At 50.0% G+C, this 27,170-nt stretch overlaps 39 non-coding genes and 1 pseudogene across 39 annotated transcripts; all 40 read left to right on the top strand.

Annotated features, from left to right (window-relative positions):
• Positions 1–477: 477 nt before the first annotated feature.
• LOC135002505 (U1 spliceosomal RNA) lies at positions 478–641 on the top strand. Its single transcript, XR_010203697.1, has one exon. It is a non-coding gene; the product is annotated as a U1 spliceosomal RNA (small nuclear RNA).
• A 152-nt stretch (positions 642–793) lies between these two features.
• On the top strand, positions 794–956 carry LOC135002816 (U1 spliceosomal RNA). The gene has a single exon (XR_010203982.1). It is a non-coding gene; the product is annotated as a U1 spliceosomal RNA (small nuclear RNA).
• A 671-nt stretch (positions 957–1,627) lies between these two features.
• LOC135002471 (U1 spliceosomal RNA) lies at positions 1,628–1,791 on the top strand. The gene has a single exon (XR_010203663.1). It is a non-coding gene; the product is annotated as a U1 spliceosomal RNA (small nuclear RNA).
• A 152-nt stretch (positions 1,792–1,943) lies between these two features.
• LOC135002668 (U1 spliceosomal RNA) lies at positions 1,944–2,104 on the top strand. Its single transcript, XR_010203854.1, has one exon. It is a non-coding gene; the product is annotated as a U1 spliceosomal RNA (small nuclear RNA).
• Positions 2,105–2,776: 672 nt separating this feature from the next.
• On the top strand, positions 2,777–2,940 carry LOC135002537 (U1 spliceosomal RNA). Its single transcript, XR_010203727.1, has one exon. It is a non-coding gene; the product is annotated as a U1 spliceosomal RNA (small nuclear RNA).
• A 152-nt stretch (positions 2,941–3,092) lies between these two features.
• Positions 3,093–3,253, top strand: LOC135002631 (U1 spliceosomal RNA). The gene has a single exon (XR_010203820.1). It is a non-coding gene; the product is annotated as a U1 spliceosomal RNA (small nuclear RNA).
• A 672-nt stretch (positions 3,254–3,925) lies between these two features.
• Positions 3,926–4,089, top strand: LOC135002539 (U1 spliceosomal RNA). The gene has a single exon (XR_010203729.1). It is a non-coding gene; the product is annotated as a U1 spliceosomal RNA (small nuclear RNA).
• Positions 4,090–4,241: 152 nt separating this feature from the next.
• LOC135002758 (U1 spliceosomal RNA) lies at positions 4,242–4,404 on the top strand. The gene has a single exon (XR_010203934.1). It is a non-coding gene; the product is annotated as a U1 spliceosomal RNA (small nuclear RNA).
• A 671-nt stretch (positions 4,405–5,075) lies between these two features.
• On the top strand, positions 5,076–5,239 carry LOC135002533 (U1 spliceosomal RNA). Its single transcript, XR_010203723.1, has one exon. It is a non-coding gene; the product is annotated as a U1 spliceosomal RNA (small nuclear RNA).
• Positions 5,240–5,391: 152 nt separating this feature from the next.
• Positions 5,392–5,552, top strand: LOC135002630 (U1 spliceosomal RNA). The gene has a single exon (XR_010203818.1). It is a non-coding gene; the product is annotated as a U1 spliceosomal RNA (small nuclear RNA).
• Positions 5,553–6,224: 672 nt separating this feature from the next.
• LOC135002504 (U1 spliceosomal RNA) lies at positions 6,225–6,388 on the top strand. The gene has a single exon (XR_010203696.1). It is a non-coding gene; the product is annotated as a U1 spliceosomal RNA (small nuclear RNA).
• Positions 6,389–6,540: 152 nt separating this feature from the next.
• LOC135002757 (U1 spliceosomal RNA) lies at positions 6,541–6,703 on the top strand. Its single transcript, XR_010203933.1, has one exon. It is a non-coding gene; the product is annotated as a U1 spliceosomal RNA (small nuclear RNA).
• A 671-nt stretch (positions 6,704–7,374) lies between these two features.
• On the top strand, positions 7,375–7,538 carry LOC135002672 (U1 spliceosomal RNA). Its single transcript, XR_010203857.1, has one exon. It is a non-coding gene; the product is annotated as a U1 spliceosomal RNA (small nuclear RNA).
• Positions 7,539–7,690: 152 nt separating this feature from the next.
• LOC135002695 (U1 spliceosomal RNA) lies at positions 7,691–7,853 on the top strand. Its single transcript, XR_010203877.1, has one exon. It is a non-coding gene; the product is annotated as a U1 spliceosomal RNA (small nuclear RNA).
• Positions 7,854–8,524: 671 nt separating this feature from the next.
• On the top strand, positions 8,525–8,687 carry LOC135002598 (U1 spliceosomal RNA). Its single transcript, XR_010203786.1, has one exon. It is a non-coding gene; the product is annotated as a U1 spliceosomal RNA (small nuclear RNA).
• A 152-nt stretch (positions 8,688–8,839) lies between these two features.
• Positions 8,840–9,002, top strand: LOC135002756 (U1 spliceosomal RNA). Its single transcript, XR_010203932.1, has one exon. It is a non-coding gene; the product is annotated as a U1 spliceosomal RNA (small nuclear RNA).
• A 671-nt stretch (positions 9,003–9,673) lies between these two features.
• LOC135002464 (U1 spliceosomal RNA) lies at positions 9,674–9,837 on the top strand. The gene has a single exon (XR_010203656.1). It is a non-coding gene; the product is annotated as a U1 spliceosomal RNA (small nuclear RNA).
• Positions 9,838–9,989: 152 nt separating this feature from the next.
• On the top strand, positions 9,990–10,152 carry LOC135002697 (U1 spliceosomal RNA). The gene has a single exon (XR_010203879.1). It is a non-coding gene; the product is annotated as a U1 spliceosomal RNA (small nuclear RNA).
• Positions 10,153–10,823: 671 nt separating this feature from the next.
• LOC135002576 (U1 spliceosomal RNA) lies at positions 10,824–10,987 on the top strand. Its single transcript, XR_010203765.1, has one exon. It is a non-coding gene; the product is annotated as a U1 spliceosomal RNA (small nuclear RNA).
• Positions 10,988–11,139: 152 nt separating this feature from the next.
• On the top strand, positions 11,140–11,300 carry LOC135002661 (U1 spliceosomal RNA). The gene has a single exon (XR_010203848.1). It is a non-coding gene; the product is annotated as a U1 spliceosomal RNA (small nuclear RNA).
• Positions 11,301–11,972: 672 nt separating this feature from the next.
• Positions 11,973–12,136, top strand: LOC135002481 (U1 spliceosomal RNA). The gene has a single exon (XR_010203673.1). It is a non-coding gene; the product is annotated as a U1 spliceosomal RNA (small nuclear RNA).
• Positions 12,137–12,288: 152 nt separating this feature from the next.
• On the top strand, positions 12,289–12,449 carry LOC135002629 (U1 spliceosomal RNA). Its single transcript, XR_010203817.1, has one exon. It is a non-coding gene; the product is annotated as a U1 spliceosomal RNA (small nuclear RNA).
• A 672-nt stretch (positions 12,450–13,121) lies between these two features.
• On the top strand, positions 13,122–13,285 carry LOC135002565 (U1 spliceosomal RNA). The gene has a single exon (XR_010203755.1). It is a non-coding gene; the product is annotated as a U1 spliceosomal RNA (small nuclear RNA).
• Positions 13,286–13,437: 152 nt separating this feature from the next.
• Positions 13,438–13,600, top strand: LOC135002795 (U1 spliceosomal RNA). The gene has a single exon (XR_010203968.1). It is a non-coding gene; the product is annotated as a U1 spliceosomal RNA (small nuclear RNA).
• A 671-nt stretch (positions 13,601–14,271) lies between these two features.
• On the top strand, positions 14,272–14,435 carry LOC135002571 (U1 spliceosomal RNA). The gene has a single exon (XR_010203761.1). It is a non-coding gene; the product is annotated as a U1 spliceosomal RNA (small nuclear RNA).
• Positions 14,436–14,587: 152 nt separating this feature from the next.
• LOC135002761 (U1 spliceosomal RNA) lies at positions 14,588–14,750 on the top strand. Its single transcript, XR_010203937.1, has one exon. It is a non-coding gene; the product is annotated as a U1 spliceosomal RNA (small nuclear RNA).
• A 671-nt stretch (positions 14,751–15,421) lies between these two features.
• LOC135002447 (U1 spliceosomal RNA) lies at positions 15,422–15,585 on the top strand. Its single transcript, XR_010203640.1, has one exon. It is a non-coding gene; the product is annotated as a U1 spliceosomal RNA (small nuclear RNA).
• A 152-nt stretch (positions 15,586–15,737) lies between these two features.
• On the top strand, positions 15,738–15,900 carry LOC135002818 (U1 spliceosomal RNA). Its single transcript, XR_010203984.1, has one exon. It is a non-coding gene; the product is annotated as a U1 spliceosomal RNA (small nuclear RNA).
• Positions 15,901–16,574: 674 nt separating this feature from the next.
• LOC135002460 (U1 spliceosomal RNA) lies at positions 16,575–16,738 on the top strand. Its single transcript, XR_010203652.1, has one exon. It is a non-coding gene; the product is annotated as a U1 spliceosomal RNA (small nuclear RNA).
• Positions 16,739–16,890: 152 nt separating this feature from the next.
• LOC135002692 (U1 spliceosomal RNA) lies at positions 16,891–17,053 on the top strand. The gene has a single exon (XR_010203874.1). It is a non-coding gene; the product is annotated as a U1 spliceosomal RNA (small nuclear RNA).
• A 671-nt stretch (positions 17,054–17,724) lies between these two features.
• On the top strand, positions 17,725–17,888 carry LOC135002799 (U1 spliceosomal RNA). Its single transcript, XR_010203970.1, has one exon. It is a non-coding gene; the product is annotated as a U1 spliceosomal RNA (small nuclear RNA).
• A 971-nt stretch (positions 17,889–18,859) lies between these two features.
• LOC135002550 (U1 spliceosomal RNA) lies at positions 18,860–19,023 on the top strand. Its single transcript, XR_010203740.1, has one exon. It is a non-coding gene; the product is annotated as a U1 spliceosomal RNA (small nuclear RNA).
• Positions 19,024–19,175: 152 nt separating this feature from the next.
• LOC135002827 (U1 spliceosomal RNA) lies at positions 19,176–19,327 on the top strand (annotated as a pseudogene).
• Positions 19,328–20,012: 685 nt separating this feature from the next.
• LOC135002459 (U1 spliceosomal RNA) lies at positions 20,013–20,176 on the top strand. Its single transcript, XR_010203651.1, has one exon. It is a non-coding gene; the product is annotated as a U1 spliceosomal RNA (small nuclear RNA).
• Positions 20,177–20,328: 152 nt separating this feature from the next.
• Positions 20,329–20,491, top strand: LOC135002691 (U1 spliceosomal RNA). Its single transcript, XR_010203873.1, has one exon. It is a non-coding gene; the product is annotated as a U1 spliceosomal RNA (small nuclear RNA).
• A 669-nt stretch (positions 20,492–21,160) lies between these two features.
• Positions 21,161–21,324, top strand: LOC135002564 (U1 spliceosomal RNA). The gene has a single exon (XR_010203754.1). It is a non-coding gene; the product is annotated as a U1 spliceosomal RNA (small nuclear RNA).
• A 152-nt stretch (positions 21,325–21,476) lies between these two features.
• Positions 21,477–21,639, top strand: LOC135002614 (U1 spliceosomal RNA). The gene has a single exon (XR_010203802.1). It is a non-coding gene; the product is annotated as a U1 spliceosomal RNA (small nuclear RNA).
• A 671-nt stretch (positions 21,640–22,310) lies between these two features.
• Positions 22,311–22,474, top strand: LOC135002486 (U1 spliceosomal RNA). The gene has a single exon (XR_010203678.1). It is a non-coding gene; the product is annotated as a U1 spliceosomal RNA (small nuclear RNA).
• A 693-nt stretch (positions 22,475–23,167) lies between these two features.
• LOC135002485 (U1 spliceosomal RNA) lies at positions 23,168–23,331 on the top strand. Its single transcript, XR_010203677.1, has one exon. It is a non-coding gene; the product is annotated as a U1 spliceosomal RNA (small nuclear RNA).
• A 152-nt stretch (positions 23,332–23,483) lies between these two features.
• On the top strand, positions 23,484–23,646 carry LOC135002640 (U1 spliceosomal RNA). Its single transcript, XR_010203829.1, has one exon. It is a non-coding gene; the product is annotated as a U1 spliceosomal RNA (small nuclear RNA).
• Positions 23,647–27,170: the final 3,524 nt, after the last annotated feature.

Below are 27,170 nucleotides of genomic sequence, written 5' to 3'. Positions count from 1 at the left end.
TCTGGAGCTGTTACAGTGCCCAGCTGCTGCAAGAAATCAGCTTTAATGCTTCAGGGGCTGGGGCATAGCCAACATGAGCCCCACACCGAAGGAGGGTGGAGGTGTTTAATGCGAACTAGGGGTCATCCAAGCGCCGCAAAAGGCCGCCATGCCCTGCATACCCCTTTTCTCTTTTCATATGCAGATGAGGGTTCCAGCCAACTTTGACCCACTGCTTGGATGACTTCACCGTATGCAAATCCGTCTTCTGCAGACCTTCCCCCAGGAATGCTTGTACTAGTTGTTGCATTTGGTTTGTTGTTTGGGGGTGCTTCAGTATTAGGCAGCCTTCTGCCCTCCCATGTTCATCTGAAAATATGTGTTCTCCCTGCAGTTGTTGTCCCCAGATGAGAGTTCCCTTGTGCTGCCTCAGTTGAATCTCCTTTACTTGACAGAGTTGTGCCTGAGCAGCGGCACTCCCCAGCCCTATCCCAAATCATACTTATTTTGCATAGGAGATACCATGGTCATGAAGTTTGTTCTCCCAGGGTGAGGTTCATTCATTGCATTCTGGGTATGCTGGCACCTGTGATTTCCCCAAATGTGGGAAACTCGACTGCATTATTTGTGGTAGTGGGGGACTGTGTTTGTGCTTTCCTCTGGTCAGCTCTGGTAAAAGTCCGATTTCTTTGTCTCAGATCTTCCTCTAGCCTTGTTCTTCTTTCGAGAGTTCCCTTGTGCTGCCTCAGTTGGGTCACCTTCACTTGACAGGGGGGTGCCCGAGCAGCGACCCTCCCCAGCTCTAGCCCAACTCCTACTAACCTGCAAGGTGATATACTATGATCAGGAAGGTGCTTCTCCCAGGGCAAGGCTCACCCATTGCACTCTGGGTGTGCTGATCCTGCGATTTCCCCAAATTTGGGAAACTTGACTGCATAATTTGTGTTTCCCCTGGTCAGCTCTCGTATAATTCAGATCTCTTTGTCTCAGGTCTCTCTCCAGCCTAGTTTGCTGTCTGTTTCCACTTCTCTTTTCTTGAGCCGCTCCCTTCTATGCCCTTGCGCACTATCCTGACTTCTCCCGTAAGCTTAATTTGTGCCTTCCAACGCACAATGCGAACTACAGGTAGTGCTGCAGGGCCCACACCCTTTTACTTGCCTTACAGAGCAGCTCTGGAGCTGTTACAGTGCCCAGCTGCTGCAAGAAATCAGCTTGAATGCTTCAGGGGCTGGGGCATAGCCAACATGAGCCCCACACCGAAGGAGGGTGGAGGTGTTTAATGCGAACTAGGGGTCATCCAAGCGCCGCAAAAGGATGCCATGCCCTGCATACCCCTTTTCTCTTTTCATATGCAGACGAGGGTTGAAGCCAACTTTGACCCACTGCTTGGATTACATCACCATATGCAAATCCGTCTTCTGCAGACCTTCCCCCAGGAATGCTTGTACTAGTTGTTGCATTTGGTTTGTTGTTTGGGGGTGCTTCAGTATTAGGCAGCCTTCTGCCCTCCCATGTTCATCTGAAAATATGTGTTCTCCCTGCAGTTGTTGTCCCCAGATGAGAGTTCCCTTGTGCTGCCTCAGTTGAATCTCCTATACTTGACAGAGTTATGCCTGAGCAGCGGCACTCCCCAGCCCTATCCCAAATCATACTTATTTTGCATAGGAGATACCATGGTCATGAAGATTGTTCTCCCAGGGTGAGGTTCATTCATTGCATTCTGGGTATGCTGACCCCTATGATTTCCCCAAATGTGGGAAACTCGACTGCATTATTTGTGGTAGTGAGGGACTGTGTTTGTTCTTTCCTCTGGTCAGCTCTGGTAAAAGTCAGATTTATTTGTCTCAGATCTTCCTCTAGCCTTGTTCTTCTTTCGAGAGTTTCCTTGTGCTGCCTCAGTTGGATCTCCTTCATTTGACAGGGGGGTGCCCGAGCAGCGACCCTCCCCAGCTCTAGCCCAACTCCTACTTACCTGCCAGGTGAGATACTATGATCATGAATGTGCTTCTCCCAGGGCAAGGCTCACCCATTGCACTCTGGGTGTGCTGCTCCTGCGATTTCCCCAAATGTGGGAAACTTGACTGCATAATTTGTGTTTCCCTGGTCGGCTCTCGTATAATTCAGATCTCTTTGTCTCAGGTCTCTCTCCAGCTTAGTTTGCTGTCTGTTTCCACTTCTCTTTTCTTGAGCCGCTCCCTTCTATGCCCTTGTGCACTATCCTGACTTCTCCCGTATGCTTAATTTGTGCCTTCCAACGCACAATGCGAACTACAGGTAGTGCTGCAGGGCCCACACCCTTTTACTTGCCTTACAGAGCAGCTCTGGAGCTGTTACAGTGCCCAGCTGCTGCAAGAAATCAGCTTTAATGCTTCAGGGGCTGGGGCATAGCCAACATGAGCCCCACACCGAAGGAGGGTGGAGGTGTTTAATGCGAACTAGGGGTCATCCAAGCGCCGCAAAAGGCCGCCATGCCCTGCATACCCCTTTTCTCTTTTCATATGCAGATGAGGGTTCCAGCCAACTTTGACCCACTGCTTGGATGACTTCACCGTATGCAAATCCGTCTTCTGCAGACCTTCCCCCAGGAATGCTTGTACTAGTTGTTGCATTTGGTTTGTTGTTTGGGGCTGCTTCAGTATTAGGCAGCCTTCTGCCCTCCCGTGTTCATCTGAAAATATGTGTTCTCCCTGCAGTTGTTGTCCCCAGATGAGAGTTACCTTGTGCTGCCTCAGTTGAATCTCCTATACTTGACAGAGTTATGCCTGAGCAGCGGCACTCCCCAGCCCTATCCCAAATCATACTTATTTTGCATAGGAGATACCATGGTCATGAAGATTGTTCTCCCAGGGTGAGGTTCATTCATTGCATTCTGGGTATGCTGACCCCTATGATTTCCCCAAATGTAGGAAACTCGACTGCATTATTTGTGGTAGTGGGGGACTGTGTTTGTTCTTTCCTCTGGTCAGCTCTGGTAAAAGTCAGATTTATTTGTCTCAGATCTTCCTCTAGCCTTGTTCTTCTTTCGAGAGTTTCCTTGTGCTGCCTCAGTTGGATCTCCTTCATTTGACAGGGGGGTGCCCGAGCAGCGACCCTCCCCAGCTCTAGCCCAACTCCTACTTACCTGCCAGGTGAGATACTATGATCATGAAGGTGCTTCTCCCAGGGCAAGGCTCACCCATTGCACTCTGGGTGTGCTGCTCCTGCGATTTCCCCAAATGTGGGAAACTTGACTGCATAATTTGTGTTTCCCTGGTCGGCTCTCGTATAATTCAGATCTCTTTGTCTCAGGTCTCTCTCCAGCCTAGTTTGCTGTCTGTTTACACTTCTCTTTTCTTGAGCCGCTCCCTTCTATGCCCTTGCGCACTATCCTGACTTCTCCCGTATGCTTAATTTGTGCCTTCCAACGCACAATGCGAACTACAGGTAGTGCTGCAGGGCCCACACCCTTTTACTTGCCTTACAGAGCAGCTCTGGAGCTGTTACAGTGCCCAACTGCTGCAAGAAATCAGCTTGAATGCTTCAGGGGCTGGGGCATAGCCAACATGAGCCCCACACCGAAGGAGGGTGGAGGTGTTTAATGCGAACTAGGGGTCATCCAAGCGCCGCAAAAGGCCGCCATGCCCTGCATACCCCTTTTCTCTTTTCATATGCAGACGAGGGTTGAAGCCAACTTTGACCCACTGCTTGGATGACATCACCATATGCAAATCCATCTGCTGCAGGCCTTCCCCCAGGAATGCTTGCACTAGTTGTTGCATTTGGTTTGTTGTTTGGGGGTGCTTCAGTATTAGGCAGCCTTCTGCCCTCCCATGTTCATCTGAAAATATGTGTTCTCCCTGCAGTTGTTGTCCCCAGATGAGAGTTCCCTTGTGCTGCCTCAGTTGAATCTCCTTTACTTGACAGAGTTGTGCCTGAGCAGCGGCACTCCCCAGCCCTATCCCAAATCATACTTATTTTGCATAGGAGATACCATGGTCATGAAGTTTGTTCTCCCAGGGTGAGGTTCATTCATTGCATTCTGGGTATGCTTGCACCTGTGATTTCCCCAAATGTGGGAAACTCGACTGCATTATTTGTGGTAGTGGGGGACTGTGTTTGTGCTTTCCTCTGGTCAGCTCTGGTAAAAGTCCGATTTCTTTGTCTCAGATCTTCCTCTAGCCTTGTTCTTCTTTCGAGAGTTCCCTTGTGCTGCCTCAGTTGGGTCACCTTCACTTGACAGGGGGGTGCCCGAGCAGCGACCCTCCCCAGCTCTAGCCCAACTCCTACTAACCTGCCAGGTGATATACTATGATCAGGAAGGTGCTTCTCCCAGGGCAAGGCTCACCCATTGCACTCTGGGTGTGCTGATCCTGCGATTTCCCCAAATTTGGGAAACTTGACTGCATAATTTGTGTTTCCCCTGGTCGGCTCTCGTATAATTCAGATCTCTTTGTCTCAGGTCTCTCTCCAGCCTAGTTTGCTGTCTGTTTCCACTTCTCTTTTCTTGAGCCGCTCCCTTCTATGCCCTTGCGCACTATCCTGACTTCTCCCGTATGCTTAATTTGTGCCTTCCAACGCACAATGCGAACTACAGGTAGTGCTGCATGGCCCACACCCTTTTACTTGCCTTACAGAGCAGCTCTGGAGCTGTTACAGTGCCCAGCTGCTGCAAGAAATCAGCTTGAATGCTTCAGGGGCTGGGGCATAGCCAACATGAGCCCCACACCGAAGGAGGGTGGAGGTGTTTAATGCGAACTAGGGGTCATCCAAGCGCCGCAAAAGGCCGCCATGCCCTGCACGCCCCTTTTCTCTTTTCATATGCAGATGAGGGTCCCAGCCAACTTTGACCCACTGCTTGGATGACTTCACCGTATGCAAATCCGTCTTCTGCAGACCTTCCCCCAGGAATGCTTGTACTAGTTGTTGCATTTGGTTTGTTGTTTGGGGGTGCTTCAGTATTAGGCAGCCTTCTGCCCTCCCATGTTCATCTGAAAATATGTGTTCTCCCTGCAGTTGTTGTCCCCAGATGAGAGTTCCCTTGTGCTGCCTCAGTTGAATCTCCTATACTTGACAGAGTTATGCCTGAGCAGCGGCACTCCCCAGCCCTATCCCAAATCATACTTATTTTGCATAGGAGATACCATGGTCATGAAGTTTGTTCTCCCAGGGTGAGGTTCATTCATTGCATTCTGGGTATGCTGACACCTGTGATTTCCCCAAATGTGGGAAACTCGACTGCATTATTTGTGGTAGTGGGGGACTGTGTTTGTTCTTTCCTCTGGTCAGCTCTGGTAAAAGTCAGATTCATTTGTCTCATATCTTCCTCTAGCCTTGTTCTTCTTTCGAGAGTTTCCTTGTGCTGCCTCAGTTGGATCTCCTTCATTTGACAGGGGGGTGCCCGAGCAGCGACCCTCCCCAGCTCTAGCCCAACTCCTACTTACCTGCCAGGTGAGATACTATGATCATGAAGGTGCTTCTCCCAGGGCAAGGCTCACCCATTGCACTCTGGGTGTGCTGCTCCTGCGATTTCCCCAAATGTGGGAAACTTGACTGCATAATTTGTGTTTCCCTGGTCGGCTCTCGTATAATTCAGATCTCTTTGTCTCAGGTCTCTCTCCAGCTTAGTTTGCTGTCTGTTTCCACTTCTCTTTTCTTGACCCGCTCCCTTCTATGCCCTTGTGCACTATCCTGACTTCTCCCGTATGCTTAATTTGTGCCTTCCAACGCTCAATGCGAACTACAGGTAGTGTTGCAGGGCCCACACCCTTTTACTTGCCTTACAGAGCAGCTCTGGAGCTGTTACAGTGCCCAGCTGCTGCAAGAAATCAGCTTTAATGCTTCAGGGGCTGGGGCATAGCCAACATGAGCCCCACACCGAAGGAGGGTGGAGGTGTTTAATGCGAACTAGGGGTCATCCAAGCGCCGCAAAAGGCCGCCATGCCCTGCATACCCCTTTTCTCTTTTCATATGCAGATGAGGGTTCCAGCCAACTTTGACCCACTGCTTGGATGACTTCACCGTATGCAAATCCGTCTTCTGCAGACCTTCCCCCAGGAATGCTTGTACTAGTTGTTGCATTTGGTTTGCTGTTTGGGGGTGCTTCAGTATTAGGCAGCCTTCTGCCCTCCCATGTTCATCTGAAAATATGTGTTCTCCCTGCAGTTGTTGTCCCCAGATGAGAGTTCCCTTGTGCTGCCTCAGTTGAATCTCCTTTACTTGACAGAGTTGTGCCTGAGCAGCGGCACTCCCCAGCCCTATCCCAAATCATACTTATTTTGCATAGGAGATACCATGGTCATGAAGTTTGTTCTCCCAGGGTGAGGTTCATTCATTGCATTCTGGGTATGCTGGCACCTGTGATTTCCCCAAATGTGGGAAACTCGACTGCATTATTTGTGGTAGTGGGGGACTGTGTTTGTGCTTTCCTCTGGTCAGCTCTGGTAAAAGTCCGATTTCTTTGTCTCAGATCTTCCTCTAGCCTTGTTCTTCTTTCGAGAGTTCCCCTGTGCTGCCTCAGTTGGGTCACCTTCACTTGACAGGGGGGTGCCCGAGCAGCGACCCTCCCCAGCTCTAGCCCAACTCCTACTAACCTGCCAGGTGATATACTATGATCAGGAAGGTGCTTCTCCCAGGGCAAGGCTCACCCATTGCACTCTGGGTGTGCTGATCCTGCGATTTCCCCAAATTTGGGAAACTTGACTGCATAATTTGTGTTTCCCCTGGTCGGCTCTCGTATAATTCAGATCTCTTTGTCTCAGGTCTCTCTCCAGCCTAGTTTGCTGTCTGTTTCCACTTCTCTTTTCTTGAGCCGCTCCCTTCTATGCCCTTGCGCACTATCCTGACTTCTCCCGTATGCTTAATTTGTGCCTTCCAACGCACAATGCGAACTACAGGTAGTGCTGCAGGGCCCACACCCTTTTACTTGCCTTACAGAGCAGCTCTGGAGCTGTTACAGTGCCCAGCTGCTGCAAGAAATCAGCTTGAATGCTTCAGGGGCTGGGGCATAGCCAACATGAGCCCCACACCGAAGGAGGGTGGAGGTGTTTAATGCGAACTAGGAGTCATCCAAGCGCCGCAAAAGGACGCCATGCCCTACATACCCCTTTTCTCTTTTCATATGCAGACGAGGGTTGAAGCCAACTTTGACCCACTGCTTGGATTACATCACCATATGCAAATCCATCTGCTGCAGGCCTTCCCCCAGGAATGCTTGCACTAGTTGTTGCATTTGGTTTGTTGTTTGGGGGTGCTTCAGTATTAGGCAGCCTTCTGCCCTCCCATGTTCATCTGAAAATATGTGTTCTCCCTGCAGTTGTTGTCCCCAGATGAGAGTTCCCTTGTGCTGCCTCAGTTGAATCTCCTATACTTGACAGAGATGTGCCTGAGCAGCGGCCCTCCCCAGCCCTATCCCAAATCATACTTATTTTGCATAGGAGATACCATGGTCATGAAGATTGTTCTCCCAGGGTGAGGTTCATTCATTGCATTCTGGGTATGCTGACCCCTATGATTTCCCCAAATGTGGGAATCTCAAATGCATTATTTGTGGTAGTGGGGGACTGTGTTTGTTCTTTCCTCTGGTCAGCTCTGGTAAAAGTCAGATTTATTTGTCTCAGATCTACCTCTAGCCTTGTTCTTCTTTTGAGAGTTTCCTTGTGCTGCCTCAGTTGGATCTCCTTCACTTGACAGGGGGGTGCCCGAGCAGCGACCCTCCCCAGCTCTAGCCCAACTCCTACTTACCTGCCAGGTGATATACTATGATCATGAAGGTGCTTCTCCCAGGGCAAGGCTCACCCATTGCACTCTGGGTGTGCTGCTCCTGCGATTTCCCCAAATGTGGGAAACTTGACTGCATAATTTGTGTTTCCCCTGGTCGGCTCTCGTATAATTCAGATCTCTTTGTCTCAGGTCTCTCTCCAGCTTAGTTTGCTGTCTGTTTCCACTTCTCTTTTCTTGAGCCGCTCCCTTCTATGCCCTTGCGCACTATCCTGACTTCTACCGTATGCTTAATTTGTGCCTTCCAACGCACAATGCGAACTACAGGTAGTGCTGCAGGGCCCACACCCTTTTACTTGCCTTACAGAGCAGCTCTGGAGCTGTTACAGTGCCCAGCTGCTGCAAGAAATCAGCTTTAATGCTTCAGGGGCTGGGGCATAGCCAACATGAGCCCCACACCGAAGGAGGGTGGAGGTGTTTAATGCGAACTAGGGGTCATCCAAGCGCCGCAAAAGGCCGCCATGCCCTGCATACCCCTTTTCTCTTTTCATATGCAGATGAGGGTTCCAGCCAACTTTGACCCACTGCTTGGATGACTTCACCGTATGCAAATCCGTCTTCTGCAGACCTTCCCCCAGGAATGCTTGTACTAGTTGTTGCATTTGGTTTGTTGTTTGGGGGTGCTTCAGTATTAGGCAGCCTTCTGCCCTCCCATGTTCATCTGAAAATATGTGTTCTCCCTGCAGTTGTTGTCCCCAGATGAGAGTTCCCTTGTGCTGCCTCAGTTGAATCTCCTATACTTGACAGAGTTATGCCTGAGCAGCGGCACTCCCCAGCCCTATCCCAAATCATACTTATTTTGCATAGGAGATACCATGTTCATGAAGTTTGTTCTCCCAGGGTGAGGTTCATTCATTGCATTCTGGGTATGCTGGCACCTGTGATTTCCCCAAATGTGGGAAACTCGACTGCATTATTTGTGGTAGTGGGTACTGTGTTTGTGCTTTCCTCTGGTCAGCTCTGGTAAAAGTCCGATTTCTTTGTCTCAGATCTTCCTCTAGCCTTGTTCTTCTTTCGAGAGTTCCCTTGTGCTGCCTCAGTTGGGTCACCTTCACTTGACAGGGGGGTGCCCGAGCAGCGACCCTCCCCAGCTCTAGCCCAACTCCTACTAACCTGCCAGGTGATATACTATGATCAGGAAGGTGCTTCTCCCAGGGCAAGGCTCACCCATTGCACTCTGGGTGTGCTGATCCTGCGATTTCCCCAAATTTGGGAAACTTGACTGCATAATTTGTGTTTCCCCTGGTCGGCTCTCGTATAATTCAGATCTCTTTGTCTCAGGTCTCTCTCCAGCCTAGTTTGCTGTCTGTTTCCACTTCTCTTTTCTTGAGCCGCTCCCTTCTATGCCCTTGCGCACTATCCTGACTTCTCCCGTAAGCTTAATTTGTGCCTTCCAACGCACAATGCGAACTACAGGTAGTGCTGCAGGGCCCACACCCTTTTACTTGCCTTACAGAGCAGCTCTGGAGCTGTTACAGTGCCCAGCTGCTGCAAGAAATCAGCTTGAATGCTTCAGGGGCTGGGGCATAGCCAACATGAGCCCCACACCGAAGGAGGGTGGAGGTGTTTAATGCGAACTAGGGGTCATCCAAGCGCCGCAAAAGGACGCCATGCCCTGCATACCCCTTTTCTCTTTTCATATGCAGACGAGGGTTGAAGCCAACTTTGACCCACTGCTTGGATTACATCACCATATGCAAATCCATCTGCTGCAGGCCTTCCCCCAGGAATGCTTGCACTAGTTGTTGCATTTGGTTTGTTGTTTGGGGGTGCTTCAGTATTAGGCAGCCTTCTGCCCTCCCATGTTCATCTGAAAATATGTGTTCTCCCTGCAGTTGTTGTCCCCAGATGAGAGTTCCCTTGTGCTGCCTCAGTTGAATCTCCTTTACTTGACAGAGATGTGCCTGAGCAGCGGCCCTCCCCAGCCCTATCCCAAATCATACTTATTTTGCATAGGAGATACCATGGTCATGAAGATTGTTCTCCCAGGGTGAGGTTCATTCATTGCATTCTGGGTATGCTGACCCCTATGATTTCCCCAAATGTGGGAATCTCAACTGCATTATTTGTGGTAGTGGGGGACTGTGTTTGTTCTTTCCTCTGGTCAGCTCTGGTAAAAGTCAGATTTAGTTGTCTCAGATCTTCCTCTAGCCTTGTTCTTCTTTTGAGAGTTTCTTTGTGCTGCCTCAGTTGGATCTCCTTCACTTGACAGGGGGGTGCCCGAGCAGCGACCCTCCCCAGCTCTAGCCCAACTCCTACTTACCTGCCAGGTTAGATACTATGATCATGAAGGTGCTTCTCCCAGGGCAAGGCTCACCCATTGCACTCTGGGTGTGCTGCTCCTGCGATTTCCCCAAATGTGGGAAACTTGACTGCATAATTTGTGTTTCCCCTGGTCGGCTTTCGTATAATTCAGATCTCTTTGTCTCAGGTCTCTCTCCAGCTTAGTTTGCTGTCTGTTTCCACTTCTCTTTTCTTGAGCCGCTCCCTTCTATGCCCTTGCGCACTATCCTGACTTCTCCCGTATGCTTAATTTGTGCCTTCCAACGCACAATGCGAACTACAGGTAGTGCTGCAGGGCCCACACCCTTTTACTTGCCTTACAGAGCAGCTCTGGAGCTGTTACAGTGCCCAGCTGCTGCAAGAAATCAGCTTTAATGCTTCAGGGGCTGGGGCATAGCCAACATGAGCCCCACACCGAAGGAGGGTGGAGGTGTTTAATGCGAACTAGGGGTCATCCAAGCGCCGCAAAAGGCCGCCATGCCCTGCACGCCCCTTTTCTCTTTTCATATGCAGATGAGGGTCCCAGCCAACTTTGACCCACTGCTTGGATGACTTCACCGTATGCAAATCCGTCTTCTGCAGACCTTCCCCCAGGAATGCTTGTACTAGTTGTTGCATTTGGTTTGTTGTTTGGGGGTGCTTCAGTATTAGGCAGCCTTCTGCCCTCCCATGTTCATCTGAAAATATGTGTTCTCCCTGCAGTTGTTGTCCCCAGATGAGAGTTCCCTTATGCTGCCTCAGTTGAATCTCCTATACTTGACAGAGTTATGCCTGAGCAGCGGCACTCCCCAGCCCTATCCCAAATCATACTTATTTTGCATAGGAGATACCATGGTCATGAAGTTTGTTCTCCCAGGGTGAGGTTCATTCATTGCATTCTGGGTATGCTGACACCTGTGATTTCCCCAAATGTGGGAAACTCGACTGCATTATTTGTGGTAGTGGGGGACTGTGTTTGTTTTTTCCTCTGGTCAGCTCTGGTAAAAGTCAGATTTATTTGTCTCAGATCTTCCTCTAGCCTTGTTCTTCTTTCGAGAGTTTCCTTGTGCTGCCTCAGTTGGATCTCCTTCATTTGACAGGGGGGTGCCCGAGCAGCGACCCTCCTCAGCTCTAGCCCAACTCCTACTTACCTGCCAGGTGAGATACTATGATCATGAAGGTGCTTTTCCCAGGGCAAGGCTCACCCATTGCACTCTGGGTGTGCTGCTCCTGCGATTTCCCCAAATGTGGGAAACTTGACTGCATAATTTGTGTTTCCCTGGTCGGCTCTCGTATAATTCAGATCTCTTTGTCTCAGGTCTCTCTCCAGCCTAGTTTGCTGTCTGTTTCCACTTCTCTTTTCTTGAGCCGCTCCCTTCTATGCCCTTGCGCACTATCCTGACTTCTCCCGTATGCTTAATTTGTGCCTTCCAACGCACAATGCGAACTACAGGTAGTGCTGCAGGGCCCACACCCTTTTACTTGCCTTACAGAGCAGCTCTGGAGCTGTTACAGTGCCCAGCTGCTGCAAGAAATCAGCTTGAATGCTTCAGTGGCTGGGGCATAGCCAACATGAGATCCACACCGAAGGAGGGTGGAGGTGTTTAATGCGAACTAGGGGTCATCCAAGCGCCGCAAAAGGCCGCCATGCCCTGCATACCCCTTTTCTCTTTTCATATGCAGACGAGGGTTGAAGCCAACTTTGACCCACTGCTTGGATGACATCACCATATGCAAATCCATCTGCTGCAGGCCTTCCCCCAGGAATGCTTGCACTAGTTGTTGCATTTGGTTTGTTGTTTGGGGGTGCTTCAGTATTAGGCAGCCTTCTGCCCTCCCATGTTCATCTGAAAATATGTGTTCTCCCTGCAGTTGTTGTGCCCAGATGAGAGTTCCCTTGTGCTGCCTCAGTTGAATCTCCTTTACTTGACAGAGATGTGCCTGAGCAGCGGCCCTCCCGAGCCCTATCCCAAATCATACTTATTTTGCATAGGAGATACCATGGTCATGAAGATTGTTCTCCCAGGGTGAGGTTCATTCATTGCATTCTGGGTATGCTGACCCCTATGATTTCCCCAAATGTGGGAAACTCGACTGCATTATTTGTGGTAGTGGGGAACTGTGTTTGTTCTTTCCTCTGGTCAGCTCTGGTAAAAGTCCGATTTCTTTGTCTCAGATCTTCCTCTAGCCTTGTTCTTCTTTCGAGAGTTTCCTTGTGCTGCCTCAGTTGGATCTCCTTCATTTGACAGGGGGGTGCCCGGGCAGCGACCCTCCCCAGCTCTAGCCCAGCTCCTACTTACCTGCCAGGTGAGATACTATGATCATGAAGGTGCTTCTCCCAGGGCAAGGCTCACCCATTGCACTCTGGGTGTGCTGCTCCTGCGATTTCCCCAAATGTGGGAAACTTGACTGCATAATTTGTGTTTCCCTGGTCGGCTCTCGTATAATTCAGATCTCTTTGTCTCAGGTCTCTCTCCAGCTTAGTTTGCTGTCTGTTTCCACTTCTCTTTTCTTGAGCCGCTCCCTTCTATGCCCTTGCGCACTATCCTGACTTCTCCCGTCTGCTTAATTTGTGCCTTCCAACGCACAATGCGAACTACAGGTAGTGCTGCAGGGCCCACACCCTTTTACTTGCCTTACAGAGCAGCTCTGGAGCTGTTACAGTGCCCAGCTGCTGCAAGAAATCAGTTTGAATGCTTCAGGGGCTGGGGCATAGCCAACATGAGCCCCACACCGAAGGAGGGTGGAGGTGTTTAATGCGAACTAGGGGTCATCCAAGCGCCGCAAAAGGCCGCCATGCCCTGCATACCCCTTTTCTCTTTTCATATGCAGATGAGGGTTCCAGCCAACTTTGATCCACTGCTTGGATGACATCACCGTATGCAAATCCGTCTTCTGCAGACCTTCCCCCAGGAATGCTTGTACTAGTTGTTGCATTTGGTCTGTTGTTTGGGGGTGCTTCAGTATTAGGCAGCCTTCTGCCCTCCCATGTTCATCTGAAAATATGTGTTCTCCCTGCAGTTGTTGTCCCTAGATGAGAGTTCCCTTGTGCTGCCTCAGTTGAATCTCCTTTACTTGACAGAGTTGTGCCTGAGCAGAGGCACTCCCCAGCCCTATCCCAAATCATACTTATTTTGCATAGGAGATACCATGGTCATGAAGTTTGTTCTCCCAGGGTGAGGTTCATTCATTGCATTCTGGGTATGCTGACACCTGTGATTTCCCCAAATGTGAGAAACTCGACTGCATTATTTGTGGTAGTGGGGGACTGTGTTTGTGCTTTCCTCTGGTCAGCTCTGGTAAAAGTCCGATTTCTTTGTCTCAGATCTGCCTCTAGCCTTGTTCTTCTTTCGAGAGTTCCCTTGTGCTGCCTCAGTTGGATCTCCTTCACTTGACAGGGGGGTGCCCGAGCAGCGACCCTCCCCAGCTCTAGCCCAACTCCTACTAACCTGCCAGGTGATATACTATGATCAGGAAGGTGCTTCTCCCAGGGCAAGGCTCACCCATTGCACTCTGGGTGTGCTGATCCTGCGATTTCCCCAAATTTGGGAAACTTGATTGCATAATTTGTGTTTCCCCTGGTCGGCTCTCGTATAATTCAGATCTCTTTGTCTCAGGTCTCTCTCCAGCCTAGTTTGCTGTCTGTTTCCACTTCTCTTTTCTTGAGCCGCTCCCTTCTATGCCCTTGCGCACTATCCTGACTTCTTCCGTCTGCTTACTTTGTGCCTTCCAACGCACAATGCGAACTACAGGTAGTGCTGCAGGGCCCACACCCTTTTACTTGCCTTAAAGAGCAGCTCTGGAGCTGTTACAGTGCCCAACTGCTGCAAGAAATCAGCTTGAATGCTTCAAGGGCTGGGGCATAGCCAACATGAGCCCCACACCGAAGGAGGGTGGAGGTGTTTAATGCGAACTAGGGGTCATCCAAGCGCCGCAAAAGGCCGCCATGCCCTGCACGCCCCTTTTCTCTTTTCATATGCACATGAGGGTTGAAGCCAACTTTGACCCACTGCTTGAATGACATCACCATATGCAAATCCATCTGCTGCAGGCCTTCCCCCAGGAATGCTTGCACTAGTTGTTGCATTTGGTTTGTTGTTTGGGGGTGCTTCAGTATTAGGCAGCCTTCTGCCCTCCCATGTTCATCTGAAAATATGTGTTCTCCCTGCAGTTGTTGTCCCCAGATGAGAGTTCCCTTGTGCTGCCTCAGTTGAATCTCCTTTACTTGACAGAGATGTGCCTGAACAGCGGCCCTCCCCAGCCCTATCCCAAATCATACTTATTTTGCATAGGAGATACCATGGTCATGAAGATTGTTCTCCCAGGGTGAGGTTCATTCATTGCATTCTGGGTATGCTGACCCCTGTGATTTCCCGAGATGTGGGTAACTCGACTGCATTATTTGTGGTAGTGGGGGACTGTGTTTGTGCTTTCTTCTGGTCAGCTCTGGTAAAAGTCTGATTTCTTTGTCTCAGATCTTCCTCTAGCCTTGTTCCTCTTTCGAGAGTTTCCTTGTGCTGCCTCAGTTGGATCTCCTTCACTTGACAGGGGGGTGCCCGAGCAGCGACCCTCCCCAGCTCTAGCCCAACTCCTACTTACCTGCCAGGTGAGATACTATGATCATGAAGGTGCTTCTCCCAGGGCAAGGCTCACCCATTGCACTCTGGGTGTGCTGCTCCTGCGATTTCCTCAAATGTGGGAAACTTGACTACATAATTTGTGTTTCCCCTGGTTGGCTCTCGTATAATTCAGATCTCTTTGTCTCAGGTCTCTCTCCAGCCTAGTTTGCTGTCTGTTTCCACTTCTCTTTTCTTGAGCCGCTCCCTTCTATGCCCTTGCGCACTATCCTGACTTCTCCCGTCTGCTTAATTTGTGCCTTCCAACGCACAATGCGAACTACAGGTAGTGCTGCAGGGCCCACACCCTTTTACTTGCCTTACAGAGCAGCTCTGGAGCTGTTACAGTGCCCAGCTGCTGCAAGAAATCAGTTTGAATGCTTCAGGGGCTGGGGCATAGCCAACATGAGCCCCACACCGAAGGAGGGTGGAGGTGTTTAATGCGAACTAGGGGTCATCAAAGCGCCGCAAAAGGCCGCCATGCCCTGCACGCCCCTTTTCTCTTTTCATATGCAGACGAGGGTTGAAGCCAACTTTGACCCACTGCTTGGATGACATCACCATATGCAAATCCATCTGCTGCAGGCCTTCCCCCAGGAATGCTTGCACTAGTTGTTGCATTTGGTTTGTTGTTTGGGGGTGCTTCAGTATTAGGCAGCCTTCTGCCCTCCCATGTTCATCTGAAAATATGTGTTCTCCCTGCAGTTGTTGTCCCCAGATGAGAGTTCCCTTGTGCTGCCTCAGTTGAATCTCCTTTACTTGACAGAGATGTGCCTGAGCAGCGGCCCTCCCCAGCCCTATCCCAAAACATACTTATTTTGCATAGGAGATACCATGGTCATGAAGATTGTTCTCCTAGGGTGAGGTTCATTCATTGCATTCTGGGAATGCTGACCTCTGTGATTTCCCCAAATGTGGGAAACTCGACTGCATTATTTGTGGTAGTGGGGGACTGTGTTTGTGCTTTCCTCTGGTCAGCTCTGGTAAAAGTTAGATTTCTTTGTCTCAGATCTTCCTCTAGCCTTGTTCTTCTTTCGAGAGTTCCCTTGTGCTGCCTCAGTTGGATCTCCTTCACTTGACAGGGGGGTGCCCGAGCAGCGACCCTCCCCAGCTCTAACCCAACTCCTACTTACCTGCCAGGTGAGATACTATGATCATGAAGGTGCTTCTCCCAGGGCAAGGCTCACCCATTGCACTCTAAGTGTGCTGCCCCTGCGATTTCTCCAAATGTGGGAAACTTGACTGCATAATTTATGTTTCCCCTGGTCGGCTCTCGTATAATTCAGATCTCTTTGTCTCAGTTCTCTCTCCAGCCTTGTTTGCTGTCTGTTTCCACTTCTTTTTTCTTGAGCCCCTCCCTTCTATACCCTTGTGCACTATCCTGACTTCTCCTCCCGTCTGCTTACTTTGTGCCTTCTAATGCACAATGCAAACTACAGGTAGTGCTGCAGGGCCCACACCCTTTTACTTGCCTTACAGAGCAGCTCTGGAGCTGTTACAGTGCCCAGCTGCTGCAAGAAATAAGTTTGAATGCTTCAGGGGCTGGGTCATGGCCAACATGAGCCCCACACCGAAGGAGGGTGGGGGTGTTTAATGCGAACTATGGGTCATCCAAGCGCCGCAAAAGGCCGCCATGCCCTGCATACCCCTTTTCTCTTTTCATATGCAGATGAGGGTTCCAGCCAACTTTGGCCCACTGCTTGGATGACATCACCGTATGCAAATCCGTCTTCTACAGACCTTCCCCCAGGAATGCTTTTATTAGTTGTTGCATTTGGTTTGTTGTTTGGGGGTGCTTCAGTATTAGGCAGCCTTCTGCCCTCCCATGTTCATCTGAAAATATGTGTTCTCCCTTCAGTTGTTGTCCCCAGATGAGAGTTCCCTTGTGCTGCCTCAGTTGAATCTCCTTTACTTGACAGAGATGTGCCTGAGCAGCGGCCCTCCCCAGCCCTATCCCAAATCATACTTATTTTGCATAGGAGATACCATGGTCATGAAGATTGTTCTTCCAGGGTGAGGTTCATTCATTGCATTCTGGGTATGCTGACCCCTGTGATTTCCCCAAATGTGGGAAACTCGACTGCATTATTTGTGGTAGTGGGGGACTGTGTTTGTGCTTTCTTCTGGTCAGCTCTGGTAAAAGTCAGATTTCTTTGTCTCAGATCTTCCTCTAGCCTTGTTCTTCTTTCGACATTTCCCTTGTGCTACCTCAGTTGGATCTCCTTCACTTGACAGGGGGGTGCCTGAGCAGCGACCCTCCCCAGCTCTAGCCCAACTCCTACTTACCTGCCAGGTGATATACTATGATCAGGAAGGTGCTTCTCCCAGGGCAAGGCTCACCCATTGCACTCTGGGTGTGCTGATCCTGCGATTTCCCCAAATGTGGGAAACTTGACTGCATAATTTGTGTTTCCCCTGGTCGGCTCTCGTATAATTCAGATCTCTTTGTCTCAGGTCTCTCTCCAGCCTAGTTTGCTGTCTGTTTCCACTTCTCTTTTCTTGAGCCGCTCCCTTCTATGCCCTTGCGCACTATCCTGACTTCTCCCGTCTGCTTAATTTGTGCCTTCCAACGCACAACGCGAACTACAGGTAGTGCTGCAGGGCCCACACCCTTTTACTTGCCTTACAGAGCAGCTCTGGAGCTGTTAAAGTGCCCAGCTGCTGCAAGAAATCAGTTTGAATGCTTCAGGGGCTGGGGCATAGCCAACATGAGCCCCACACCGAAGGAGGGTGGAGGTGTTTAATGCGAACTAGGGGTCATCAAAGCGCCGCAAAAGGCCGCCATGCCCTGCACGCCCCTTTTCTCTTTTCATATGCAGACGAGGGTTGAAGCCAACTTTGACCCACTGCTTGGATGACATCACCATATGCAAATCCATCTGCTGCAGGCCTTCCCCCAGGAATGCTTGCACTAGTTGTTGCATTTGGTTTGTTGTTTGGGGGTGCTTCAGTATTAGGCAGCCTTCTGCCCTCCCATGTTCATCTGAAAATATGTGTTCTCCCTGGAGTTGTTGTCCCCAGATGAGAGTTCCCTTGTGCTGCCTCAGTTGAATCTCCTTTACTTGACAGAGATGTGCCTGAGCAGCGGCCCTCCCCAGCCCTATCCCAAATCATACTTATTTTGCATAGGAGATACCATGGTCATGAAGATTGTTCTCCCAGGGTGAGGTTCATTCATTGCATTCTGGGTATGCTGACTCCTGTGATTTCCCCAAATGTGGGAAACTCGACTGCATTATTTGTGGTAGTGGGGGACTGTGTTTGTGCTTTCCTCTGATCAGCACTGGTAAAAGTCAGATTTCTTTGTCTCAGATCTTCCTCTAGCCTTGTTCTTCTTTCGAGAGTTCCCTTGTGCTGCCTCAGTTGGATCTCCTTAACTTGACAGGGGGGTGCCCGAGCAACGACCCTCCCCAGCTCTAGCCCAACTCCTACTATACTATGATCAGGAAGGTGCTTCTCCCAGGGCAAGGCTCACCCATTGCACTCTGGGTGTGCTGATCCTGCAATTTCCACAAATGTGGGAAACTTGACTGCATAATTTGTGTTTCCCCTGGTCGGCTCTCGTATAATTCAGATCTCTTTGTCTCAGGTCTCTCTCCAGCCTAGTTTGCTGTCTGTTTCCACTTCTCTTTTCTTTAGCCGCTCCCTTCTATGCCCTTGCGCACTATCCTGACTTCTCCCGTCTGCTTACTTTGTGCCTTCCAACGCACAATGCGAACTACAGGTAGTGCTGCAGGGCCCACACCCTTTTACTTGCCTTACAGAGCAGCTCTGGAGCTGTTACAGTGCCCAACTGCTGCAAGAAATCAGCTTGAATGCTTCAGGGGCTGGGGCATAGCCAACATGAGCCCCACACCGAAGGAGGGTGGGGGTGTTTAATGCGAACTAGGGGTCATCCAAGCGCTGCAAAAGGCCGCCATGCCCTGCATACCGCTTTTCTCTTTTCATATGCAAATGAGTGTTCCAGCCAACTTTAGCCCACTGCTTGGATGACATCACCGTATGCAAATCCGTCTTCTGAAGACCTTCCCCCAGGAATGCTTGTACTAGTTGTTGCATTTGGTTTGTTGTTTAGGGGTGCTTCAGTATTAGGCAGCCTTCTTCCCTCCCATGTTCATCTGAAAATATGTGTTCTCCCTGCAGTTGTTGTCCCCAGATGAGAGTTCCCTTGTGCTGCCTCAGTTGAATCTCCTTTACTTGACAGAGATGTGCCTGAGCAGCGGCCCTCCCCAGCCCTATCCCAAATCATACTTATTTTGCATAAGAGATACCATGGTCATGAAGATTGTACTCCCAGGGTGAGGTTCATTCATTGCATTCTGGGTATGCTGACCCCTGTGATTTCCCCAAATGTGGGAAACTCTACTGCATTATTTGTGGTAGTGGGGGACTGTGTTTGTGCTTTCCTCTGGTCAGCTCTGGTAAAAGTCAGATTTATTTGTCTCAGATCTTCCTCTAGCCTTGTTCTTCTTTCGAGAGTTCCCTTGTGCTTCCTCAGTTGGATCTCTTTCACTTGACAGGGGGGTGCCCGAGCAGCGACCCTCCCCAGCTCTAACCCAACTCCTACTTACCTGCCAGGTGAGATACTATGATCATGAAGGTGCTTCTCCCAGGGCAAGGCTCACCCATTGCACTCTAAGTGTGCTGCCCCTGCGATTTCTCCAAATGTGGGAAACTTGACTGCATAATTTATGTTTCCCCTGGTCGGCTCATGTATAATTCAGATCTCTTTGTCTCAGTTCTCTCTCCAGCCTTGTTTGCTGTCTGTTTCCACTTCTTTTTTCTTGAGCCCCTCCCTTCTATACCCTTGTGCACTATCCTGACTTCTCCTCCCGTCTGCTTACTCTGTGCCTTCTAATGCACAATGCAAACTACAGGTAGTGCTGCAGGGCCCACACCCTTTTACTTGCCTTACAGAGCAGCTCTGGAGCTGTTACAGTGCCCAGCTGCTGCAAGAAATAAGTTTGAATGCTTCAGGGGCTGGGTCATGGCTAACATGAGCCCCACACCGAAGGAGGGTGGGGGTGTTTAATGCGAACTATGGGTCATCCAAGCGCCGCAAAAGGCCGCCATGCCCTGCATACCCCTTTTCTCTTTTCAAATGCAGATGAGGGTTCCAGCCAACTTTGGCCCACTGCTTGGATGACATCACCGTATGCAAATCCGTCTTCTACAGACCTTCCCCCAGGAATGCTTGTATTAGTTGTTGCATTTGGTTTGTTGTTTGGGGGTGCTTCAGTATTAGGCAGCCTTCTGCCCTCCCATGTTCATCTGAAAATAGGTGTTCTCCCTTCAGTTGTTGTCCCCAGATGAGAGTTCCCTTGTGCTGCCTCAGTTGAATCTCCTTTACTTGACAGAGATGTGCCTGAGCAGCGGCCCTCCCCAGCCCTATCCCAAATCATACTTATTTTGCATAGGAGATACCATGGTCATGAAGATTGTTCTTCCAGGGTGAGGTTCATTCATTGCATTCTGGGTATGCTGACCCCTGTGATTTCCCCAAATGTGGGAAACTCGACTGCATTATTTGTGGTAGTGGGGGACTGTGTTTGTGCTTTCTTCTGGTCAGCTCTGGTAAAAGTCAGATTTCTTTGTCTCAGATCTTCCTCTAGCCTTGTTATTCTTTCGACATTTCCCTTGTGCTACCTCAGTTGGATCTCCTTCACTTGATAGGGGGGTGCCCGAGCAGCGACCCTCCCCAGCTCTAGCCCAACTCCTACTTACCTGCCAGGTGATATACTATGATCAGGAAGGTGCTTCTCCCAGGGCAAGGCTCACCCATTGCACTCTGGGTGTGCTGATCCTGCGATTTCCCCAAATGTGGGAAACTTGACTGCATAATTTGTGTTTCCCCTGGTCGGCTCTCGTATAATTCAGATCTCTTTATCTCAGGTCTCTCTCCAGCCTAGTTTGCTGTCTGTTTCCACTTCTCTTTTCTTGAGCCGCTCCCTTCTATGCCCTTGCGCACTATCCTGACTTCTCCCGTCTGCTTACTTTGTGCCTTCCAACGCACAATGCGAACTACAGGTAGTGCTGCAGGGCCCACACCCTTTTACTTGCCTTACAGAGCAGCTCTGGAGCTGTTACAGTGCCCAACTGCTGCAAGAAATCAGCTTGAATGCTTCAGGGGCTGGGGCATAGCCAACATGAGCCCCACACCGAAGGAGGGTGGGGGTGTTTAATGCGAACTAGGGGTCATCCAAGCCGCAAAAGGCCGCCATGCCCTGCATACCCCTTTTCTCTTTTCAGATGCAGATGAGGGTTCCAGCCAATTTTGGCCCACTGCTTGGATGACATCACCGTATGCAAATCCGTCTTCTGCAGACCTTCCCCCAGGAATGCTTGTACTAGTTGTTGCATTTGGTTTGTTGTTTGGGGGTGCTTCAGTATTAGGCAGCCTTCTGCCCTCCCATGTTCATCTGAAAATATGTGTTCTCCCTGCAGTTGTTGTCCCCAGATGAGAGTTCCCTTGTGCTGCCTCAGTTGAATCTCCTTTACTTGACAGAGATGTGCCTGAGCAGCGGCCCTCCCCAGCCCTATCCCAAAACATACTTATTTTGCATAGGAGATACCATGGTCATGAAGATTGTTCTACTAGGGTGAGGTTCATTCATTGCATTCTGGGAATGCTGACCTCTGTGATTTCCCCAAATGTGGGAAACTCGACTGCATTATTTGTGGTAGTGGGGGACTGTGTTTGTGCTTTCCTCTGGTCAGCTCTGGTAAAAGTCAGATTTCTTTGTCTCAGATCTTCCTCTAGCATTGTTCTTCTTTCGAGAGTTCCCTTGTGCTGCCTCAGTTGGATCTCCTTCACTTGACAGGGGGGTGCCCGAGCAGCGACCCTCCCCAGCTGTAGCCCATCTCCTACTTACCTGCCAGGTGAGATACTATGATCAGGAAGGTGCTTCTCCCAGGGCAAGGCTCACCCATTGCACTCTGGGTGTGCTGCTCCTGTGATTTCCCCAAATGTGGGACACTTGACTGCATAATTTGTGTTTCCTCTGGTCTGCTCTCGTATAATTCAGATCTCTTTGTCTCAGGTCTCTCTCCAGCCTAGTTTGCTGTCTGTTTCCACTTCTCTTTTCTTGAGCCGCTCCCTTCTATGCCCTTGCGCACTATCCTGACTTCTCCCGTCTGCTTACTTTGTGCCTTCCAACGCACAATGCGAACTACAGGTAGTGCTGCAGGTCCCACACCCTTTTATTTGCCTTACAGAGCAGCTCTGAAGCTGTTACAGTGCCCAACTGCTGCAAGAAATCAGCTTGAATGCTTCAGGGGCTGGGGCATAGCCAACATGAGCCCCACACCGAAGGAGGGTGGGGGTGTTTAATGCGAACTAGGGGTCATCCAAGCGCCGCAAAAGGCCACCATGCCCTGCATACCACTTTTCTCTTTTCATATGCAGATGAGGGTTCCAGCCAATTTTGGCCCACTGCTTGGATGACATCACCGTATGCAAATCCATCTTCTGCAGACCTTCCCCAAGGAATGCTTGTACTAGTTGTTGCATTTGGTTTGTTGTTTGGGGGTGCTTCAGTATTAGGCAGCCTTCTGCCCTCCCATGTTCATCTGAAAATATGTGTTCTCCCTGCAGTTGTTGTCCCCAGATGAGAGTTCCCTTGTGCTGCCTCAGTTGAATCTCCTTTACTTGACAGAGATGTGCCTGAGCAGCGGCCCTCCCCAGCCCTATCCCAAAACATACTTATTTTGCATAGGAGATACCATGGTCATGAAGATTGTTCTCCCAGGGTGAGGTTCATTTATTGCATTCTGGGTATGCTGACCCCTATGATTTCCCCAAATGTGGGAAACTCGACTGCATTATTTGTGGTAGTGGGGGACTGTGTTTGTTCTTTCCTCTGGTCTGCTCTCGTATAATTCAGATCTCTTTGTCTCAGGTCTCTCTCCAGCCTAGTTTGCTGTCTGTTTCCACTTCTCTTTTCTTGAGCCGCTCCCTTCTATGCCCTTGCGCACTATCCTGACTTCTCCCGTCTGCTTACTTTGTGCCTTCCAACGCACAATGCGAACTACAGGTAGTGCTGCAGGTCCCACACCCTTTTATTTGCCTTACAGAGCAGCTCTGAAGCTGTTACAGTGCCCAACTGCTGCAAGAAATCAGCTTGAATGCTTCAGGGGCTGGGGCATAGCCAACATGAGCCCCACACCGAAGGAGGGTGGGGGTGTTTAATGCGAACTAGGGGTCATCCAAGCGCCGCAAAAGGCCACCATGCCCTGCATACCCCTTTTCTCTTTTCATATGCAGATGAGGGTTCCAGCCAATTTTGGCCCACTGCTTGGATGACATCACCGTATGCAAATCCGTCTTCTGCAGACGTTCCCCAAGGAATGCTTGTACTAGTTGTTGCATTTGGTTTGTTGTTTGGGGGTGCTTCAGTATTAGGCAGCCTTCTGCCCTCCCATGTTCATCTGAAAATATGTGTTCCCCTGCAGTTGTTGTCCCCAGATGAGAGTTCCCTTGTGCTGCCTCAGTTGAATCTCCTTTACTTGACAGAGATGTGCCTGAGCAGCGGCCCTCCCCAGCCCTATCCCAAAACATACTTATTTTGCATAGGAGATACCATGGTCATGAAGATTGTTCTCCCAGGGTGAGGTTCATTTATTGCATTCTGGGTATGCTGACCCCTATGATTTCCCCAAATGTGGGAAACTCGACTGCATTATTTGTGGTAGTGGGGGACTGTGTTTGTTCTTTCCTCTGGTCAGCTCTGGTAAAAGTCAGATTTATTTGTCTCAGATCTTCCTCTAGCCTTGTTCTTCTTTCGAGAGTTTCCTTGTGCTGCCTCAGTTGGATCTCCTTCACTTGACAGGGGGGTGCCCGAGCAGCGACCCTCCCCAGCTCTAGCCCAACTCCTACTTACCTGCCAGGTGAGATACTATGATCATGAAGGTGCTTCTCCCAGGGCAAGGCTCACCCATTGCACTCTGGGTGTGCTGCTCCTGCGATTTCCCCAAATGTGGGAAACTTGACTGCATAATTTGTGTTTCCCCTGGTCGGCTCTCGTATAATTCAGATCTCTTTGTCCCAGGTCTCTCTCCAGCCTAGTTTGCTGTCTGTTTCCACTTCTCTTTTCTTGAGCCGCTCCCTTCTATGCCCTTGCGCACTATCCTGACTTCTCCCGTATGCTTAATTTGTGCCTTCCAACGCACAATGCGAACTACAGGTAGTGCTGCAGGGCCCACACCCTTTTACTTGCCTTACAGAGCAGCTCTGGAGCTGTTACAGTGCCCAGCTGCTGCAAGAAATCAGCTTGAATGCTTCAGGGGCTGGGGCATAGCCAACATGAGCCCCACACCGAAGGAGGGTGGAGGTGTTTAATGCGATAATCCTGTCTTCCAAGACCAGAATCTCACTCCATTGGTGGCTGCACAGTTCTCACCTCCTAGAGGGGCGATGGTTCGGGATCCAGGACTGGATCCTAGGGACCAAGGATGCAACCCTCCGAGGCTGGGAAGCAGTCACACAGGGGGAAAACATCCAAGGAAGATGGTCAAGTCAGGAAAGTTGTCTCCACATAAATGTTCTGGAGTTAAGGGCCATTTAATAACTGCAGACACAGTACGCACTGGGACGGGTGCCCAGCATCCTCTACGGACTAAGAGAAAAGGATTTACCGGTAGGTATTAAAATCCTATTTTCTCTAACGTCCTAGAGGATGCTGGGGACTCCGTAAGGACCATGTGGATAGACAGGCTCCGCAGGAGACATGGGTACTTTAAGAAAGACTTTAGTTCTGGGTGTACACTGGCTCCTCCCTCTATGCCCCTCCTCCAGACCTCAGTTTGATACTGTGCCCAGTGGAGACTGAGTGCTTTTCAGGAGCTCTCCTGAGCTTTCTGACAGAAAGTATTTTGTTAGGTTTTTAATTTTCAGGGAGCACAGCTGGCAACAGACTCCCTGCATCGAGGGACTGAGGGGAGAGAAGCAGCCCTACTCTCTGAGTTGCAAGGTCCTGCTTCTTAGGCTACTGGACACCATTTGCTCCAGAGGGATTAGTACACAGGATCTCACCCTCGCCGTCCGTCCCAGAGCCGTGCCTCCGTCCCCCTCGCAGAGCCGGAAGATAGAAGCCGGGTGAGTATGAGAAGAAAAGAGGACTTCAGAGGCGGCAGAAGATTTCATGATCTTCACTGAAGTAACGCACAGCACTGCAGCTGTGCGCCATTGCTCCCATACACCTCACATACTCCGGTCACTGTAAGGGTGCAGTGCGCAGGGGGGTGGGGGGTGGGCGCCCTGGGCAGCAATATAAACCTCTTTTTGGCATAAATATAACACATATACAGCTGGGCACTGTATATATGTATGAGCCCCCGCCAATTTTACAGTTTAAGCGGGACAGAAGCCCGCCGCCGAGGGTGCGGGGCTTCTCCCTCAGCACTCGCCAGCGCCATTTTTTCTTCACAGCACCGCTGAGAGGAAGCTCCCCGGACTCTCCCCTGCTTATACCATGGTAGACAAGAGAGTTGAAAAGAGGGGGGGGGGGGCACATAATTCGGCGCAAATTACATACAGCAGTACTACTGGGCAAACATTAAGTTACTGTGTTATTCCTGGGTTATATACCACTGGGGTGTGTGCTGGCATACTCTCTCTCTGTCTGTCTCTCCAAAGGGCGTTGTGGGGAAACTGTCTTCAGAAAAAGCATTCCCTGTGTGTGTGGTGTGTCGGTACATGTGTGTCGACATGTCTGAGGAAGAAGGCTATATTAGAGAGGAGCAGGAGCAAATGAATGTGGTGTCTCCGCCGACAGCTGATTGGATGGATATGTGGAATGTTTTAAATGCTAGTGTAAACTCATTGCACAAAAGATTAGACAAGGCTGAAGCTTTGGGACAGTCAGGGTCTCAACCCATGCCTGATCCTATGTTGCAGGGACTGTCAGGGTCTCATAAGCGCCCACTATCCCAGATTGTTGGCACAGATACCGACACGGATTCTGACTCCAGTGTCGATTACGATGATGCAAAGTTACAGCCAAAATTGGCAAAATCCATTCGATATATGATTATGGCAATAAAAGATGTTTTGCACATCACAGAGGAACCCCCTGTCCCTGACAAGAGGGTACATATGTACAAGGGAAAGAAGCCTGAGGTAACCTTTGAGGAGGTCACACGAGCTGAACGAGTTATGTGAAAAAGCTTGGGAATCTCCAGATAAAAGACTGCAGATTTCCAAAAGGATTCTTATGGCGTATCCTTTCCCATCAATGGATAGGTTACGATGGGAATCCTCCCCTAGGGTGGACAAAGCATTAACACGCTTATCCAAGAAGGTAGCCCTCCCGTCCCAGTATATGGCTACCCTCAAAGAGTCTGCTGACCGCAAACAGGAGATAACCCTGAAGTCCATTTATACACATTCAGGTACCTTACTCAGACCGGCAATTGCGTCGGCCTGGGTGTGTAGTGCTGTAGCGGCATGGACGGATACCTTATCTGAGGGGATGGATACCCTAGATAAGGATACTATTTTATTGACCCTGGGGCATATAAGAGATGCTGTCCTATATATGTGTGTGTATGCAAACTACAGGTGGTGCTGCAGGGCTCACACCCTTTTACTTGTCTTGTAGAGCAACTCTGGAGCTGTTACTGGGTCCAGCTGCTGCAAGAAATCAGCTTAAATGCTTCAGGGGCTGGGGCATGGCCAACATGAGCCCCACACTGATGGGGGATGGGGGTGTATAAAGCGATTTAGGGGTCATCCAAGCGCAACCCCACAAAGGCCGCCATGCCCTGCGTGACCCTTTTCTCTTTTCATATGCAGACGAGGGTTGCAGCCAACTATGCCCACTGCTTGGATGACATCACCATATGCAAATCCATCTGCTGCAGGCCTTCCCCCAGGAATGCTTGCACTAGTTGTTGCATTTGGTTTGTTGTTTGGGGGTGCTTCAGTATTAGGCAGCCTTCTGCCCTCCCACATTCGTCTGAAATTGTGTTCTCCCTGCAGTTGTTGTCCCCAGATGAGAGTTCCCTTGTGCTTCCTCTGTTGAATCTCCTTAACTTGACAGGGGTGTGCCAGAGCAGCCGCCCTCCACAGCCCTATCCCAACACATACTTATCTTGCATATGAGATCTCTTGATCATGAAGATAGTTCTCACAGGGTGAGGTTCATCCATTACATTTTAAAGTAGGAAGGTACAAATTATATATTCAAATTACATATATGTGCTGGATTCAAATGTTTCCCCCCCTTCCTTTCTCAATTGTGCCCATCAGCAGCTATTCTTATGTTGCTGCCAATGGGTGTGACACATTCATTTCTTCTGTGGGGTACACTGGACTCCACAAGGATTCACATTGGGGTGTAGAGTAGGATCTTGATCTGAGGCACCAACAGGCTCAAAGCTTTTGACTGTTCCCAAGATGTTTAGTGCCCCCTCCTCTATAACCTCACTTCCATGAACAGGGAGCTCAGTTTGTAGTTGGTGCCTTCAGTAGCAGGCCACTTAACATGGGGCTGCCTCAGGCAGCCTATTCTTAGCTATTAATTTTGGCAAGAAAAGAAGAACTTTTTTTATAAGAATCTA

The sequence above is a fragment of the Pseudophryne corroboree genome, unplaced genomic scaffold (genome assembly GCF_028390025.1).
Source record: "Pseudophryne corroboree isolate aPseCor3 unplaced genomic scaffold, aPseCor3.hap2 scaffold_179, whole genome shotgun sequence".
NCBI classification, from domain to species: Eukaryota; Metazoa; Chordata; class Amphibia; order Anura; family Myobatrachidae; genus Pseudophryne; species Pseudophryne corroboree.
Note: the sequence above shows the minus strand (reverse complement) of the source record. Positions and strands in the feature narration are given on the sequence as shown.